This window comes from Ahaetulla prasina, chromosome 3 (assembly GCF_028640845.1).
Source record: "Ahaetulla prasina isolate Xishuangbanna chromosome 3, ASM2864084v1, whole genome shotgun sequence".
Taxonomy (NCBI): Eukaryota; Metazoa; Chordata; class Lepidosauria; order Squamata; family Colubridae; genus Ahaetulla; species Ahaetulla prasina.
In genome coordinates, this window is record NC_080541.1 from 128,009,502 (window position 1) to 128,024,314 (window position 14,813).

General features: G+C 38.3%; 1 long non-coding RNA gene across 1 annotated transcript; it reads left to right on the forward strand.

Annotated features, from left to right (window-relative positions):
- Nucleotides 1–7,878: 7,878 nt before the first annotated feature.
- On the forward strand, nucleotides 7,879–14,438 carry LOC131195468 (uncharacterized). Its single transcript, XR_009154463.1, has 3 exons — nucleotides 7,879–8,012; nucleotides 11,280–11,624; nucleotides 13,083–14,438. It is a non-coding gene; the product is annotated as an uncharacterized LOC131195468 (long non-coding RNA).
- Nucleotides 14,439–14,813: the final 375 nt, after the last annotated feature.

Below are 14,813 nucleotides of genomic sequence, written 5' to 3' on the forward strand. Positions count from 1 at the left end.
TCCCACTCCTAAAAGGACCTAATGGTAAAGAATGCAGTGATGAAGCAGTTAAAGCAAACCTCTTTAACACATTCTTCAATTCAGTCTTTGTAAACAGCAATGGCTCATGCCCAACATTCCCTAGTCGTACCACTAATAACTACAACGATCTAACACAAATAGATTTCATAGAAAATAAAGTTGAAAAGGCTCTACATAGACTAAAACCATCTTTATCTATTGGACCTGAGGGACTATGTGCATACTTCTTTAAAAATGCTTTCCACTGCTATAGCAGAACCCCTAAGCATAATCTTTGAAAAAACTTTCAGGACCAGCTCCCTACCCAACCTATGGTCACTAGCCACAGTCATCCCTATCTTCAAAAAGGGAGACCCCAGCCTAATCAAAAATTACAGATCAATCCCTTTATGCTGTGTCACCTGCAAAGTCATAGAATCAATCATCAACCAATTCACTACCCTCCACCTAGAAACAAACAACCTACTCTCTAATAAACAATTTGGTTTCAGAAAAAAATTATCTTGTAATCTACAACTTCTACACTGCAAAAACATATGGACTACAAATCTTGTTCAGGGCAAAGCAATAGATGCAATTTAGATAGACTTCTGTAAAGCCTTTGATTCAGTGGTACATGACAAACTACTTCTAAAACTGAAATCCTATGGCATCTCCGGATCCCTCCATAATTGGATAACTGTGTTCCTGTCAAACAGACAACAAGTGGTCAAAATAGGGAGTGTCCTATCAAATCCTGCACCTGTTCATAGCGGTGTCCCCCAAGGCAGCGTTCTAGGACCAACACTCTTCATACTATACATAAATGACCTTTGTGATCATATTATAAGTAACTGCATTCTCTTCGCTGATGATGTAAAACTATTTAACACAACCAACAATGCTGCTACTCTTCAAAAAGACCTTGATTTTGTGTTGGAATGGTAAAAAAATTGGCAACCCCAAATCTCAACCAACAAATGCTCTGTCTTACACATTGGCAAAAAGTATCAGAACACAAAATACAAGCTGAGTGGACACGACCTTGTAGATGACCCTCATTCTGTCAAGACCTTGGAGTACTCATATCAAATGATCTAAGTGCCAAAACCCACTGTAACAACATCGCCAAAAAGGCATTAAGGGTTATAAACCTAATCTTGTGTAGCTTCTTCTCCGGTAATATTACACTACTAACCAGAGCATACAAAACATTTGCTAGACCAATTCTCAAATACAGCTCATCTGTCTGGAACCCGCACTGCATATCAGACATTAATATAATTGAACATGTCTAGAAATATTTCACAAGAAGAGTGCTTCATTCCTCTGCTCGCAACAAAATACCTTATGCCACCAGACTTGAAATTTTTGGCTTAAAAAATTTAGAACTATGCCACCTTCGGTATGACCTAAGCATAGCTCATAAAATCATCATGCCCTACCTGTCAATGACTACTTTCAGCTTCAACCTCAACAATACACAAGCATACAATAGATACAAACGTAAAGTGAACTGCTCCAAATTCGATTGCAGAAAATATGACTTCAGTAACAGAGTGGTCAATGCCTGGAATGCACTACCTGACTCTGTGGTTTCATCCCAACCCCCCAAAAATTTTAACCTTAAGACTAGCTACTGTTGACCTCACCCCATTCCTAAGATGTCTGTAAGGGCATAAGAGCACCAGCGTGCCTACCGTCCCTGTCCTAATGTTCCCTTTAATTGTATTCATTTTATGTATTCAATTCATGCTTATACTTATATATATTATCTAATACGTATCTGACAAAATAAAATAAATAAATAAATAAATAATTTTTATAATACATTGAAGCATCAGCTAACTTAGTGATAATGGACCTTGTTATCTGCTAGTAAATTTTGATGTGGAATACCATCGGCATCAATTTGCAAGGGATTGTGGAATTACAGTTGGACTTGCTGGAATAAAATGTAATTATCTGGTTAGTTGTTTAGTGCACTGTGCACTGTAAATCCTTACATCTATTTTCTCTGGGTAACATTTGTCGTGAGTACTATAGCTAAAGAATGTTTTCCAACAGGGGAATTCATCTGACATGATGATTTAGTCAAAATTACTCATATTTAAATCTCATTCATTTCACAAAAAAGAGTTAATCCTGTGCTTAAATCCCGTTCACCTTTTCAAAGTTTTTTCATTTTTCTGAATTGTGCCAATGCTTTTTAATCAATTCATTACAAAGTTTAGCTGTTAATTGGTTGCCCTTTATTGACTGATCAATTAATTTAATAAAAAAAATGATTAAAATTTAAATGTATTCATAATATACACTCAAATGGATGCACTTTTGAGATAATGAAGACAGTAAGATGGCTCACAATCTAATAAACAAACCATCTTCATCACAAAAACTGTTTTAATGTTTTATTTCTCTATTCCCAGCAAAATTTAAATGATCTAAAAAAAATTAAATCCAGTTAACTTGTAATCTCTTCTTACTGACCAATGTAATGATACAAATGATTAAAGCTACAGCACCAACGAATGCTGACAGTATGTTTATTAATATTAATACAAAGTTCTTTTTAGCATAATCAGTAGGTTACCTCTGACTGAACCAACCGCTCGAAAAATTATATGGCTATGAAAGCCTGATCATCAGAAAAACTGAACAAAGGGGGAAAAAACGATCACTTTGAAGTATGTGCTGTAGAATTTTGCTGAGAAAGCTTTGGAACACAAAGAACAAAACAAAAAAAAAATCAATTCTGTACTAGGTTAAGTCCAGGCAGATTGCAGACAGAAGTCAGTGTGATTAAATACTTATCTTTAATGATAAGTTTATAAGAACACAAATAAGCAATATGCTGTTATGCTCCTCATTGAGTCACCATGCGTCAGAAGTAACTAAATGACAGAATAATGAGGATTGTATAGATTGGCGTTACTTTACTTACTTATGTATGTAAGCTGGGGAAAAACATGCATGCTTCAATGAATGAGAGGTTAAAAATGCAAATTAGGATGATTTGTAAAGATATAAAACTATAGAAGGGTACATATGTATGGTGTTGATGGAAACTAGATTTAATTGGGTTCCCCCCTCCCTTATTTCCTGACTTTAATTTCATTTCTAACTACCACTTACTCTTTCTTGACTTTTCATAATATGGCTCTCCCCAAAAAGAACAATGTAATGTGTCCCTGCAGTTTTGTTGGCAAGGTTTTTCAGAAATGGTTTGCCTTTGTCTCCTTCTTAGGGCTGGGAGGGAGTGACCGGCCCAAGGATACCTAGCTTGATTTGTGTCTCAGGCAGGATTAGAACTCATGATCTCTCAGTTTCTAGCCTAATGCCTTAACCATTACATCAAACTGGCTCTCTAATATGAAATTACCAAAGTTTAAATAAAAACCGTGCAAAATTGTGATCAGTTCTCTTAAGTGCCAATCCTGACTGCTGCCCAAGTTGCTAACTTTTAAAAAGGAATTTCCAGAGCCATGTTCTTCCTTCTTATGGTCCTTTCTCTTGAAGCTGAACTGATCTGGACAGCCCTTCATGTAGTGAATACTTTCAAGCAGAACATTGTCCTCTGGCAGCTCTCTCCCCCCACCTTTTTTTGTCAAGTACAACACATAATAGTAGAAATTAGGTTTATAAATATACACTGAGAGTGATTTAAAAACAAACCTTGATGTACTGTCTCTTTAAATTAGCCCAACAAGTTTTGCAATACACAGAATTGGTCAGCATTTAATTCCTCCTGCAATAGTCCTCTCATCTCTATCAGAACCTGATTCTAACATTAGAAAGCATCCTTTCTAATTTCCCACATATAATATATTGCTACTTTTTATCCTTTGCCTGTGTCTTTTTTACAGTTAGTTGCTCTGTCTCTAATAACCGTTTGCAATCATCATCAGTCTTAGCCATCACTATCATTATAGTATGATTTAGAATGTGCTAACCTATAGATGATTAAAATTCATGAGAGCAATACAACAATTTTAGTGACTAAACCTAATTTTTTTTTTCTTTTTCGGTTAGACCCACAATATATTAGCAAGTCAAAATTCTTCTCCTTCTCCTTCTCCTTCTCCTTCTCCTTCTCCTTCTCCTTCTCCTTCTCCTTCTCCTCCTCCTCTTTTTATATACAACTCAATACCAATACTCCTTCCATCTCCTGTTCCCCACAGCAGCAATCGTGTGAGCTGAGTTGGACTGAAAGAGAGTGACTGGCCCAGGGGGACTAGAATTCACAGCCTCCTGGTTTCACTTCTTCTCCTGGTCAGCCTCATAACCCCTACACCAAAATAGCTCTCTTTTCTCACTTTGGAAAACACGGTGAGGCAAAAATTTTATGGTAGGGACTTCACACAATATGTTAGGTTAAAATGCTGTTAACTACTTTGTGGCTTATGTATTGTGCAAAACCAGGTAATTGAGTTTTTTCAATTGTGCAAATACAGTATTATGTACACTATAATATCAATATTTTTAAAAAATCAATATTTTAAAAAATCATTATTCATAATTTAATTTAAAAATTCTGTCAAAAAAAACCACAAAACATTTAATTTCCTGCAATTAAAGGAAATTGTATTTTTCTATTTCACCCATACTTAATTTCCCATAGTTGCATAAACCTCATGCATTATTACAATTTTTGCATTTTTGTAGATACTGTAAAGAAGCATTGGTTTCCACAATGTTGTAACAACTTTACAGTGGTTTAAATTAACTTGTCTGATGAACAACACATGGAAATTCTTAACAATTTTTTTAGAACTTGAAGCTCCATAGATCTCAATGATATTGCACTGCCAGGAATGTGAACAGTATATCCTGCTTCCTTGAGATTGAGGGGTTTTGTTTAGACAAAAATACTTCTGCTTCTCCCTCCGCTTCCCATTTTGTGGACTGAAAACCACAGAACTTTAGCCAGAATGGAACGCTAATTATACATCTGATGGGGAAAATATTATGATGCTAATTGTTTGTCTAATTTTGCTGTAATCCGTGTGCCTTTTTAATGCAACTGGCTTCACTGTTTGAGAAGAATATTTACCAAATCTTGCCAAGAATATTAACAGCTACACTGGAACCAGTAATTCAACAGCCTTCGCAATCTGGAAGATTTCAGGCATGTTGAGACAATCCGTACATTACCCAGCCAGGTTTTTGGTTATGTTGGTTAAGAATTCCGGGAGACACAATGGAATACAATTCCCAGAATCAAGAGGGCGCCACTTTGGTGAAACTTGGCACACAAAGCAGAAGATATTTGTTTTTGATCAACCCTTCTGTGAATTCATAGACAGTAATTTCATCGAGTTTTATTTAAAGTAATATTTGCATTAAATCCAGAGGAAGCAACTGCAATGGTTTGATTGATTGAGAATTTCAATATGTTTGATCTCTAACCAAGTCACAAGGTATCCTTTTTTAATGTTAGGAGAACAAAATAAGCCTCACAAAGGCACCACATTTCAACAAGCTCTGTTACAGAGGTGGAGACAAGAGAGATAGGAAAAAAGACCTGCATAATTTCCAAAATAGTAAACCACTGAGTAGCAAAATATTTATCCAAGGGAATTTCTACTGTTTACATAGTCACATGAATGTCTCATCCTTTGGTACAGAAAATGTTCCTATCTGTATATTTTTAACTTTAAAAACATGCAGGGTTTATGATCATGACTAATGTCGAAAAGACCAGTTAATTTATATGTAGCTAACCATGCATTGGAAAGACTTTTGTGACCAAGGTTCCCACTTATTATTTAGAATGGAGGTGAAGGACTGCAGAGATCTTATTACATATCTGGGTTAGTATAGGCTTGGCTGAATATTTTGAGAACTATGGCTTTCCTTAAACTGGATGGCTTTTAAAAATGTTGGACTCCAGCTTCCATCATTTTTAGATAGTACGGTCACTGGGGAGTAAGTCATAACTGAATGGGACATTTCTATAAACAAATAAGTGTATGGCTTTGGGCTGCATGTTGAGTAAAGACATATTCAGGAAAAAACGTTAACCAAAGGATTAGACATTTGTACAGTTTCAGCTTCTCTGGCAGATCCGTTTGATTCCATGTGGAACTATCTAGAAAGATGGAGGTTTGTGAATTCTGAAGTCTAGACGACATCAGACTGCTTTTTGTCGATGTGACACCATATAAGTGAAAGATGTGAGAGTTTGAATAGAAATAAAATAACCTGGCCATGATGCACGTTATGAGCAAATGCACAGTCCAGTTAAATTCGGCAAAATGGACCCTGCGGTAATTTAATATGGGGCTGGTATGCATGTTAGGAAGAATAAAATGGTAAAATCCTGAAATGGTAAAATGGACTGTAATCTGTAAAATATTATTATTATTATTATTTATTATTTATTTGATTTTTATACCGCCCTTCTCCCGAAGGACTCAGGGCGGTGTACAGGCAGAAGTAAAAAACAGACAATACAATATACAGTTTTAAAATGCAAGTTAAAAAACTTATTATAATTAGCCTAAAAATTTTAAAATATATAAAAAAACTAAAACCCCATTTAAAATTAGTAATCAAAAATTTAAAATCGATAAAACTTAAGCCAGCCCCGCACGAATGAAAAGATGTGTCTTCAGTTCGCGGCGAAAGGTCCGAAGGTCAGGTATTTGGCGTAAACCCGGGGGAAGCTCGTTCCAGAGTGTGGGAGCCCCCACAGAGAAGGACCTTCCCCTGGGGGCCGCCAGCCGACATTGCTTGGCGGACGGCACCCTGAGAAGTCCCTCTCTGTGAGAGCGTACGGGTCGTACGGGTAATGCAACTTGGAAAAACTCTCCCTTCTGTTTCTCATGAAACTTTCTCTTTTTTTTTAAAAAAAAAGAAGAATGTGATCCTTATAGATACAACTATTCCTATCTCACTCTGCCAGAAATGCACACCTACCTCAGGATTTCAAATCTGGAGAACGGATTCCTACCTATGTATGTCTGCCTGTTCAGAAATGAATTCTGTTGAGGTCAAAGAATTCTCTCAGGTAACTATGCAAACTGTAGCCTTGATCATCAGTGTAATGTAACAGTGTAATGTATTTGAATTTTAGGAGGGAAATTTGGGCGGGAAAATGCACGTTGCTGATTGGCTGATGCCTCAGCCAAAATACTATTTAAAGAGGGGTTTTTGCCTGTTGGCTTTTGCTGGGATCACAATAAACCAAAGAGCTGTTGTCACTTGTATCGTCTCCTGCCTCTTCATTGCCCGAACCTAACAATCAGGAATTCAGAAGCAAGAGCAAGGCAAGCCATCTTCCATGTGGTAGCCCTTTCATGGTCTCTTCTGCTTACTGTAAATTTCAAGCAAATCCTCCCTCCCTTATAGCATCTTTCTAGGGCAGGGGTCTCCAATCTTGGCAACTTTAAGCCTGGCGGACTTCAACGCTTTGCTGGCTGGGGGGTTCTGGGAGTTGAAGTCCGCCAGGCTTAAAGTTGCCAAGGTTGGAGACCCCTGTTCTAGGGGGAGAAAATGATCATGAGATGGATAGGATGGAAGAGAAACAATTGACCAATGTTTTGTCAATAGGTTGGGGCATCAGAATCAAAATGTTTGTGTCCGCGTACATGTTTTAGTCTCTCAAAATTGTGACAGCAAGAGAAAATGCTACTTTCTTCTTTTAACCAATCAATTCTTTCTTTTTGACTCTTTGGATATTCCCTGATTTCTTGGAGCAAGGCAGAGAGGTGTTTAATATATTTTCAACAGCCTTTCTTGTTTCTATGAGCTTAGGGCTGATAATGCCACTGACCAACCCTTTGGCACTGGTTCTTATCACATGGCATAAACTGGCACACACAGACGCAATGGAAAATTAAAAAAAAAAAGCATTCATGCAAATATGAGAGCAGGACGGAACAAGCTACAGAATGCAAACATGTTCTCCAGTTATGAGAGCCATATCAGCTCCAGAGTGAAGCAAAATAATCCTTTGCAGTAAGCTGCTTTTCGTGGGAGATGTGACACCTGTTTCCAGATGTGTTGAGGTACATTGAGCACTTCTTCACTCTCAGATTACATACGTGGGTCTTGAATATCATTCAGAGCAGAATGACTTTTCCCTCTCTGAGAAACATAAGGGGAGGATTTGAAGTGGGAAAGATTTGAGCAACGCCAGGCTACTATCACTTAGCTAATGACAATTACAGGAATTTGAGTCAGTCTGTCTAAGCCTTCCTCAGTTAGACTAAGCCATCTGGCAGAAAGGGAAATGGGCTACCAGCGAAATGAAGTTCTGTCTAGAGTAGCAAAGTGGCAAAAATAGACCTCATTTCTTTAATTTGAATTCCTGTTTTGCAAGAATTCAGGTTAGATATGGTAGCAGTACAGCAGTAGAATGGAATAAACTCATAGGGAAATAACATTCTTTGGTTCTAAGTTTCTAGCTCTCCCTTTTTTTTTGACACAATCCATGAGTTAGTTAAGGCCAATTTATAATACATCTATCATCTGCAGGTTTAAAGGAAACACTATTACCCACCTCCCAATGAATTATGGAGCTAGTTCATATATTCATCACCAAGTACTGAATAATGGGGCTGCACAAGTTTCACTTCAACAGTGTGTCAAGTAAAACACCCCTTTGGAACTACTTTGGGATATATAACACAGCTTTCCTCTTCCGCACAGTGAAGTGAAGCTGCTGGAAGGGGGACAGGAGAACCTCCAACAATTGGTCATGCTGGAGGAGATCTCAGAATTGACAAAAGGCACTTTGTCATCAGTAATCATGCCATCAGTGTCCCTTGTCAAGGTGAACAGCAGTGTCTCCTTGGCACAAGGTGCATTGTTAAGTCAAAGCCTGGCCACCTGGCATAGTCTTAATGAATAATGGAAGCTCAATTGTGTGCAACATCATGAAGAATATTTATATACGGTATGTGATCTCTAAAGAGTCCACAGTAATCAATCAATTGGTGCAATTTTGCAGATAATCTGCCCCACAGAGAACCACTTAGTTTAATGATAAAGAAATTTATCACAGGCATTCACATACCTTAGCAATTGTGTTACATCACACAGAAGATGCATTATTTCCACAGTTTATCACCAAGGTAGGTTGATTAAAAATCAGTTGGTAAATAAGTCAAGTGATAAGTAGGCAAATGCAGGGCATGGTCTCATCTTGAGCTGATGAGCTGCTATCTCAGTCCTTCATCTCATACCATGCATAGATTGGCAGTAAAATTTTAAGTGAGCATTGATGAGAGGAAAGCAAACTGGCTTAAGGAATGGGAGAGAGAGATAAATATGTTGCAGGCACAGTTTTAGCCTTCAGAAATCTTGCTTATGCTCCCTCTCATTAGTATAGCTATCTCCTGTCTTGTGGCAAAGGCAGCCTTAGATATACCCATGATTACAAACCAGGGGTGAAATCTAAAAATTTTCCCTACCGGTTCTGTGGGCGTGGCTTAATTGGTGGCCGTGGCTTGGTGGTCAGATGACCGGGTAGGCATGGCCAATAACAATAAATAATAAAAATAATAAACAAAGTACACAAAACAATAAGAGGTACCAAAAACTAACTTTCACACTTTACACACACACAACACAACTGACTCACACACACAGACAAAATGCAACATATAGCTTTGTGAGATTTAGTGTAGTTGTGTGTGTGTGTGTGTGTGTCAGTTGTGTTGTGTTGTGATGTGTGTAAAGTGTAAAAGTTTGTTTTTTAGCTTTTTGTGGCTGTGTGAGGTACATAAACATAAACATACAACATAAAAGCAGCTGCACTGCACCCAAAATAGCCCCTGCAACAAGCAGCAGGGGCTATTTTGGGTGCAGTGCAGCTGCTTTTATGTTGTGTGTATCAGTTGTGTTGTGTTGTGTGTGTGTGTAAAGTGTGAAAGTTGGTTTTTGAGCTTTTTGTGGCTGTGTGAGGTTCCTGCTTGTTGCAGGGGCCATTTTGGGTGAAGTGCAGCTGCTTTTACATTGTGTGAGAGTCAGTTGTGTTGTGTTGTGTGGGTGTAAAGTGTGAAAGCTGGTTTTTGGTACCTCTTATTGTTTTGTATACTTTGTTTATTATTTTTATTATTTATTGTTATTGGTCATGCCCACCCAGTCACATGACTGCCAAGCCACTCTCACCCAGTTACATGACCACCAAGCCACGCCCACTGTCACATGACCATCAAGACACACCCACAAAATAACCCACGCCCACAGAACCAGTAGTAAAAAAATTTGGAACCCACCTCTGGATTGCAGGCAGGCAGATTCAGTTTCTAGCTGATACAATTGATTGCAGCAGCTGAAGCAAGGCTTAGTGGGTCCGAAAGAAGCAACAAGTAGGCAAGTGGGGACCGGACGATTGGGTGGGCATGGGCGGGGGGGGGGCAGGGATTTTTGCTACCGGTTCTCCGAACTACCCGCCCCCATCACTACTGGATCGCCCCGATCCGGTCCGAACCGGGAGCATTTCACCCCTGTTACAAACCCATATTCTATGTTGGTTAATGTAGAAGAACTGCTAATCTCTGATTTGTTGCTTAGTAAAAGAGAAATGCATCTTTCCCCGATGCATTAGGGACTACTAACTATGTAAATTTCAGGAATTCCAGTTCAGAAAGCTCTCCCTTGAGTTATCACCATAGGATATTTGCCCTAATAGGAAGAGAGGGATGCCAGATTTCTCTAACTGAAGAGAAGATGCAGAAAAGGAGGAGTCCACAGCATATCTTTCTTTGAAGACCTTGATTATCCTGTAATAATTATGGAAGCCAGCTGCTGCTACAAATTCAAAAACAAAAAATATTTGGAAAGCCATTGATATAAAGACAAATTGGTTTTTTCCAGTAATACATTATATAGCACTTCCAATGCTTTTAAAAAAATAAATAAATAGAAAGGCAATTCCTATGTGAAAGTTACTGCAGGCTGAAAGATGAAGAGGTCCACTTCTGGGAATAGAGTGAGGAATGTGGGGGAGAAGTAGAAGTTAAGGATAGCAATGCAGAGGCACAATCGTTCTGCTTCAGGAAACAAAATGCAACTGGGTCTTTTGTAGAAAAAAAAAATCCTGCTGAATAGATTCTCCCCTGTCCATAATATAGAAAACGGCACATGAGTTCTGCAGAGCAAGCCAGCTAATAGAGCTGTTTCCTGGGCAATTATTTTCTGTGGTTGAGTTTCTTTCTGGATGTGGAAGGAATATCGCTTGGAGCTAGTCTTCCCTATGATTTGGTTTCAATGTTACTGTTTACAAGTGCCCTAATAGTATCTCTTTTTCCCCCTTCTCTCTGGAACAGGGTTGAATGGTTGAGCAACTGTGGTCTTTCAGAAGTTGCTGGAACTGCAGTTCCTGCCAGTGCTAGATATGATCTCAGGACAATGAAAGAAAAACAGTATCTGGAAAGACCACTTCATCTGTATCTCAGCTCACTGGGAGATTTCTTTGTAACATTCTATGCCATGTGTCTTTTGGCAAATTCCCAGATGAAACTAGAACATCTATTTGTCTATGATCAGAACCAAAATTAATCCTGGCTATCTTTAGTTTCACCTCACCGTTGAGCTGGTTGGACCAGAATTATATCCTATCAACATCCTCAACAGTGAACCATCTTTTGCCCAGAAGACCAATTCATATTTAGGTAACACATTACAATCTCTGTATCATGTATTTGTTTCCCAGATTGCTAGGTTTTACAAAACAAGCACAGTTCAATCTATGGATGGCATAAACAGAAGAGAAGGTACATTTTCCCACTTCCTTTGAAAACCTATCAAATTATGCTTTACTACAAACAAAGTGCCTGCCTTGTATGCCATTCTTTTTATTAAAAAATATAGTCACAGTTCTTGAAGTGCCAGAATTTCTTCATCTAATATATACATAGCTGAAAAGCTGTGAAATTCAAATCTTTCTTCTTCTTTAGCAACACCAAGTTGCACAAAATGAGTGATAACAGGCAGAATCCATTGTATTGCAATTGTAGGTCATATGCTTTGTAGAATTAAATCTAGAAGGATTAGGAGCGCATCACCCATAATTGTCTACTAGCATAGTTTGTGGCTGGAGCAAATGGAATTTTGCTAGTTATGAGTTGTACGAGTTGCAATCCCAAATACATGTATATATTTCAGCATGCTGTTGATTCCATTCAGAATATTTCAATCATTTCAGGTTGTAGAAGGACACATTAGACATAATCAGAGAAAATACAAGTTCTAATTTAGATCTAAAGGGCTAGGGGTGATATGAAAACAGTGTTTCAATATTTAAGGGGCTGTCACAAAAAAAAGGGGGTAAACTATTCTCCAAAGTACCTTTGAGAATTGGTACCTTGGTCAATAGTAACTGTGAGAGGGATCTTGGAGTCCTAGTGGACAACCATTTAGATATGAGCCAGCAGTCTGCAGCAGCTGCCAAAAAAGCGAACACAGTTCTGGGTTGCATAAACAGAGGGATAGAATCAAGATCACATGAAGTGATAATACCACTTTATAATGCCTTGGTAAGGCCACACTTGGAATATTGCATCCAGTTTTGGTCGCCACGATGTAAAAAAGATGTTGAGACTCTAGAAAGAGTGCAGAGAAAAGCAACAAAGATGATTAGGGGACTGGAGGCTAAAACATATGAAGAACGGTTGCAAGAACTCGGTATGCCTAGTTTAATGAAAAGAAGGACTAGGGGAGACATGATAGCAGTGTTCCAATATCTCAGGGGTTGCCACAAAGAAGAGGGAGTCAAAATATTCTCCAAAGCACCTGAGGGTAGAACAAGAAGCAATGGGTGGAAACTGATCAAGGAGAGAAGCAACTTAGAACTAAGGAGAAATTACCTGACAGTTACACTGTAGAACAATTAATGAGTGGAACAACTTGCCTGCAGAATTTGTGAATGCTCTAACACTGGAAATTTTAAAGATCTTGGATAACCATTTGTCTGAAGTGGTGTAGGATTTCCTGCCTGGGCAGGGGGTTGGACTAGAAGACCTCCAAGGTCCCTTCCAACTCTGTTGTTGTTGTTGTTGTTGTTGTTGTTGTTGTTATTATTATTATTATTATTATTATTATTATTATTATTATTATTATTGCCTCCAAAGGCAGGACAAGACCAATGGATGGAAGCTAATCAAGGAAAGAACCAAACCAGAACTAAGAAGAAATTTCCTAACAGAACAATTCATCAGTGGAATGACTTTCCTCCAGAAGTTATGGCCGCTTCAATGCTGGAGGTTTTTAAGAAGAGATTGGACAACCATTTGTCTGAAATGATATAGGTTTCCTGCTTGAGCAGAGGGTTGGAGTAGAAAACCTTTCCCTTTCAACTCTGCTATTCTGTTCTGTTATTCGTTTCTAGTTGTATTACTCAGCCACCTCTTTGTACCTTATTCCTAGCCATCTAATTTCCTATGCTGTTTCCATACAAAATAACAAGGTAGCTAGTAACAATGTCTGAAACCTAACTATTTTTCTTTCTTTTTTATTCCCCAATCTGAATTCCAGAGAAGATCATGAGTTGCCAATCTGAAGACATGTCTTTCATAAAGAATTATCTGAGAAAGAGCAGCTGATGTCTGGTTGACAGAATGAGTAATGCAAGTGACTCATGACTTTCAATTCTACTGTAGGGTTACAATTAAAAAAAAAGGCAATGGAAAATTAAGGAATAGTAAAAACACAGGATACACAGGATAATAATGCATGTAATCCATTACTTAATTTTTTCCAACTATGGAACAAATAATGAGAAAAAAACCAAGAGAGACATTAACAGCACTATCTTGTCAGTTCCATGCTCCCCTACATATGTTCACACAAAATTAAGACCCATTCCTGATCAATGATTATAGGATTGCAGACTTTACACTAATTTCAGACTGGAAATTTGAATGGAGGAGTTTTCGCTGAAATACAAGCAGGATCGTCCCAAGTCTTTATGCAGTATGATGCACAGGTTTTATCTGCTGCTATCACTGGCCATTGCCTCCTTTCCTTGGCAAGGGATCCTGGGACTCCTGCCAAAATACACAGATGAACTTCCTACTAGGATAAAATGTGATAAAGATGCCCATGAAAGGAGCCAAGTCTTTGCTGACTGTATCCACACTGCTATCTTGGTGGCAGTATGGAGATTTGCCATTCCTTCTTCTGACATGCTTTTTCCAACCTCCCAATCTAACAGCTGTGGAGTTCAAATGACAGCTTCTGAGATCGCCAGACAGACAAGGACTAGGTTCTACCTCTGCTGAGAGTGCTGGCCACAAAAGGAAGGAAGCATTTCATTATGGATTACATTTCCTCTTGGCATGAGCGATGGGGTAATATTCTATTTTAGATTTAGACCTACAATTTTTAGGAAGTCAAAATTATTGCTTTCCTCCTCCTCCTCCTGAGTGATGGGGCAATTTTCCTTTGTTCCGCAGGAAATTGGCTGGTGAATTGTCCAGAATGATCATGACAAGGGCAGGGGTGAAATGTAAAATTTGTTATTACTGGTTCTGTGGGTGTGGCTTGGTGTGTGTGTGTGGGGTAATGTGACTGGGTGGGCATGGCCAACTTTTTTTTTTTTTACTTTTAAAAGTATTTTTTCTACAACCTCTTTGGCTGAAAAATGCTTTTAAAAGCCGCTGATGATCAGGCAACTCAGCTGGGATCACCAGAGGAGCCTTTTAAAAGCATTTTTTATAACCTCTTTGGCCGATGAGGCTGTAACAAACTGCTTTTAAAAGGTTCAGATGATCCCAGCTTAGCCACGTGATTATCAGAGGCTTTTTTTACTTTTAAAAGCATTTTTTCGGCTGAAGAAAAAATGGTTTTAAAAGTAAAAAAAC